Here is a 4885-nt window from a genome sequence, read left to right as displayed (position 1 = left end):
GAACAACCAATTCAAATCCTCGATAAGAAAGAAAAAATCTTCGAAATAAGACCATTCTATTGGTCAAAGTACTTTGGAGGAATTTCAAGGTGGAGGAAGCCACCTAGGAACTAGAGTCCAGCATGAAGACTCAATATCTAAAGTTGTTCAGGTTCGATTTTGAGGACAAAATCCTTTTAACGGGGGGATAATTGTAATGATCGCATGATTAAATTATGAAGGTAATTAGTATTAATTATTGATATTTTGTGATTATACATGATTTTATATTTATTGAGGGTCCCATTTTTAGAAATGGGTATTAGAGTTGTAATTTTTCAATTCTGTAGATTTTATTAAACTCTAAGTGTATTATTTAGGTTATATACAAAATTTACAATTTTTATGATTTTGCTCGGTGACGATGCAAAATGCGACAGATGGCCAATTTAGTCACATGGGTTAAATTAGAATCTTTTTATATAGGAGGGGTATTTATAAGTTGATATTTGGAATATTAGGATTAGGCGGGGTTATGGTCTTGGACCATTTTACCCTAAGTCATTTTACTATTTAAGCAATTATGTAAGGGTATTTTTGTCATTTTGGTTTTGAGGATTAGGTAGTTCTTTCTTTTGATGGCAGCTGGCCATTATTTGTTTTAATGAATTAAGTTCAAAATTGTTAATTTATCTAATTAATTCAAAATCAAGGAAAAAGACAAAATAAGAAACCCACCTTTTGCACTCTCTCTCCTATATTCAGGCCTAAGGAAAAACCAAAGAAACTAAGTCCAATCTTCATCAATTTTTGAGGAGAATCAGCTGGTTTTCAAGGAATAGTGAAAGTTTGGAACTTGTGGTAAGAACCTTAATGCCTTTTCATTTTGTTTTTATTAGTTTTGAAGGGGTTCAAGCATGCAATAGTGGTGTTTTAGTTCTGTCCAAACCCTAGGAGTGGGTGATATTTTCTGAAGTTATGTTAAGGGATTTTTAGCTTGATGGAGTTAGATTTAAGGGTTGAATGTGGTGTTGAGCAAGTTTGAGTTTAAGAACTCAAACTTGGCTCAGCAATGGTAATTTGTATAATTTTTTGTTATATCTGGTTTTACTGCTTGGATTTGGTTTATATTGAAGATATTAGGTATTTTGGAGCATAGTTTTGAATTTGGGGTAGTTTTGAGCTTGTTTTGGAGCTCTTTGTTTTTCTGCAGTGAGAAATGGTAGATCATATCTACAGATCGGTCTACCGTTTTTACTGAGAAAGACCCAGAAAAATAGCCTACCATTTTAATAGAAATGGCCTGTCATTTTTTAGGCAGTTTCTCCATTTAGTTGTTTTTCTCATGTTTCCTGGATATTTGGGGGCTTTTTCATGCTTTTTAACGAAAGGAAAACTTTTAATTTTGAGTTTAGATTCTCGAAAAGGTTTAGAAAGTTGTTTATCCATTTTATGTGATTGTGACATAGGGCATTCATACATTGCATGATTTTCCATTCAGGTTGAGTGGCACGCTTGAATTTTGAAACGAGATAAGACTAGTATAGAATATATGTGTATGTATGTTATATACATGCTGTTATATGATTCATATGCTACAAACACTAGTACGATAGCGATACTTAGTGCATATGGTACAACCTATGATGTTTAAGAGTACAATTCGATGTTACCAACACTAGTATGGTTGGGTACGTAGTGCATGTGGTACAACACTTAGTGGTACTGAGGGTACGGTTCAAACCCTACCAACACTAGTACAGTAGCTGTACATAGTGCATGTGCTACAGAGGTCGTGCCTTTGTTAAGAATGTTCTTAATCATCTGTTAAGCCTTGTGGATAGGTGTATGGCCGCCTAAATACAAGTCGGTAGTATATTGTATATTATATGCTTTTCTTACTAAGTTTGTATTGGGAATATTTTACCAGGATCTAGATTTACTAACAAGTATGTTAATTAACATCCTAAATATGAATATCTCTAAAATAATGAAATTAAACACATAAGAGTTTAGAAAACCTTACATTGGTTCCAACGGAATATAATGACTCCTTCTGCTCAGATCTCTAACCCTTGTTCCTTTCTGTCACAGAGTATTATCAAGATCTGAGTCTGGATCTCTTTCTCTTCTTCAGGTTTGGTTACCACCGTCTTACTTACTACAATTGAGTACTTGACTTGCTATGTGTGGGCATGGCACTCTTTCACTAAGGGTTTGAATATGGTGAAGAACAATGAAGGAGGTGAAATCACTATGGAAGGAACTCTCTCATCTACTAGTTGTCAGAGAATGAAAACTAGATTTTGGTAGGTTAAAAATCATTAAGTGGATGAGTGGATCCTCATGTTCCTTTTATAGTATAATTAGGGCTTAGGGTTGAATTATATGGATTAAAAAAGAATACAATATTGGGAAAAAATAACAACTAAGGGCCTACCATAAAGGGACCACTTTCTAGTTACAATTTTGCCACTTTATTTCAACTACTTATTCTTCTTTTAATAATACTATATTTTTCAATTCAATCCTATAAATGCCAAAACAATTTATTTAATAATTATAATTAATTATCAAATAAAATTTCTATTTATAATATTTATTAATTAGACCATACAAAATCTCTTAATTAATAAATAGACCCCAAAATCTCTTTTCTTCATAATTAAGCCCTTGCTTAGTGAAAATTCTTAAATAAGACATAGTCTAATTTTAGAATTATAATTGATTAATTAAAATTAATTAACTGAGTCTGCAAGCATTATTATCTCAACTAGTGAGGGGACCATGGGCCTATATAACCGAGCTTTCAATAAGTAGATCTAGAATTCACCAAGTAAATTCTCTAACTTATAAATTCCTCCTTACGCCACTATAGATTTGGAATTGAATAGTACTCTCAATTATATAGAACGCTCTATATGTATCACGATATAAATACGTTATGATTATCCATTGTTACAATCCTAGTAGTCAAAAATCCTCTATAAATCATCTACATTGAATAGGGACAAATTTACTGTTATACCCTTCAATGTATTTTATCCTTAAAACACTTAGCTACCTACAAATAATATTTTAGTAAACTAATATAATTACTGAAATGAGATCTCAATCATTTATCTCTATTCAGCCAAACTCGAATGAAATCATCGTTTCACTTCTAAATACTTATAGAAGGGAGAGATTCTATATCTATGATCAGCGCTCCCACTCATTTGAACTACCATGTTCCCAAGATGTAAATATCCACCATAACCATTAGTTAGCTTCCACGAACACCTCTTAGAACATAAATAATAGAACTAGGTTGAACCTAACCATATCAGTATTAAGATCCATAGACTTAGAAAGATATAACAGTAAGTTTATGATATCTTATCCAAGATCAATATCGGTCCCTTCCAATGTATAATCTATATATCCGATACTGGTAAACTTTGCTAATGCCATGAAAAGGACATAACACTTATCCAAGGTGTAAGTATACCTTATCGCTGATTATCATGTCAGTCTAAATTCAGTGAACTGACAAATTATGGGAATCAAACTTTTGAACATTTAATCATGATTATATTCCACTATGCTGACGATACTATAATCATGAACAAATATATATAGATTCTAGAATTTATACATTAAACATAATCATGAAATAAATCATGTGAACCATGCAACATAAAAACGTTTTCTGATCTTTTAATAATTAGTAAATCTGATTACATTAAAATAAGTTATATTTAGGGCACAAAACCTAACAGTCTGTTGACTCACAGTTATTGCTTGTGTGTAGGTAAGAAAAAGGCTAAGGTTGAGCAGCAATGAGTCTAGAGCTTGGGAATGATTATACATGTACAGACGAAACGACCTGGAGAGTTCGGTCTCGAGACGACTTGGGTTTTTTTTTGTAGTCGTTATGCGACATATTTATAAAGTTCATTTTAGTAGTATAAATGAGTTGAAAAATGGGATCCTGATTCTTTTTTAAAATTATATATATAATTACAATTATAAAGTATAATGTTTTCAAGAGTTTAAATTATCATGATTTTTCGATAAAATCCTTTAATTGTCAAAGGTGTGCATTATAATTAAAAAGTCATTGTAGCATGCCTAATCATTAGAGCGTTACATTTTAGCTCAGGCATTGTGATAAGGGATCATTATGGGAGAATGTCGAAACATACGTTCCTTGGACTCCCTTATGCCCCTCTTATTGCTAAGCTGATTGCCATTAGAGAGGTTATGTGCCTAGTGTCTTCGCTAGGATTGCATATATGTTGGGTCTTATCTAACTGTAGTGAGGCAATGGGTATGCTGGGTAGGTTGCATGAGTAGAGTGGTTCTTTGGAGCTACTGGTCGCACCGGTGATTTTTGAAACCAAAGAGATGCGACCGTGATGGGAGTTCGCTTCAGTCCAAGAAATTCTAATGTTGTTGCTCATATAATTGTTAAGGATATGTTCTATTGTGTAAGAGCTCTAGGTTTTAAAATGGAGGGTTCTCCTAATGGTTGTCTGTACTGTTGATGGAGAGTTGCCTCTCCCTAACTTGATTTTTTTTTGAAAGACAGGACACTAATGTGCCGTACTATGGGAAAATTATCGGTTTTGCATGCAATCAAAGTAAACAAGCGGCCATTCTTCAGAGAACGACACTACCTGAACGATACACTCCCTAACTTGATTTGTTTATGTATGGTTGTACTAAAAAAATATTATTAAGAGATTTTTCTCAAAATAATAATGATATTAATAAGAAAGATTTTCTTTCAAACCCTTCTAAAACAATAATAATGATATATAGAAACCTAGTTTGGTCCTTAACAACTTGCCATTCAATTAAAATATTTGTCCAATGAGATTCATCCCATTGTCATGAAATTATATTTTACCACTTTGATTGT

The 4885-nt window shown here is 32.6% G+C and overlaps 1 long non-coding RNA gene across 1 annotated transcript; it reads left to right on the top strand.

Annotated features, from left to right (window-relative positions):
• Positions 1-289: 289 nt before the first annotated feature.
• Positions 290-2577, top strand: LOC133039918 (uncharacterized). Its single transcript, XR_009688873.1, has 2 exons — positions 290-840; positions 2074-2577. It is a non-coding gene; the product is annotated as an uncharacterized LOC133039918 (long non-coding RNA).
• The last annotated feature ends 2308 nt before the right edge of the window (positions 2578-4885 follow it).

Source organism: Cannabis sativa, chromosome 1 (assembly GCF_029168945.1).
Source record: "Cannabis sativa cultivar Pink pepper isolate KNU-18-1 chromosome 1, ASM2916894v1, whole genome shotgun sequence".
In the NCBI taxonomy this organism is placed as follows: Eukaryota; Viridiplantae; Streptophyta; class Magnoliopsida; order Rosales; family Cannabaceae; genus Cannabis; species Cannabis sativa.
Note: the sequence above shows the minus strand (reverse complement) of the source record. Positions and strands in the feature narration are given on the sequence as shown.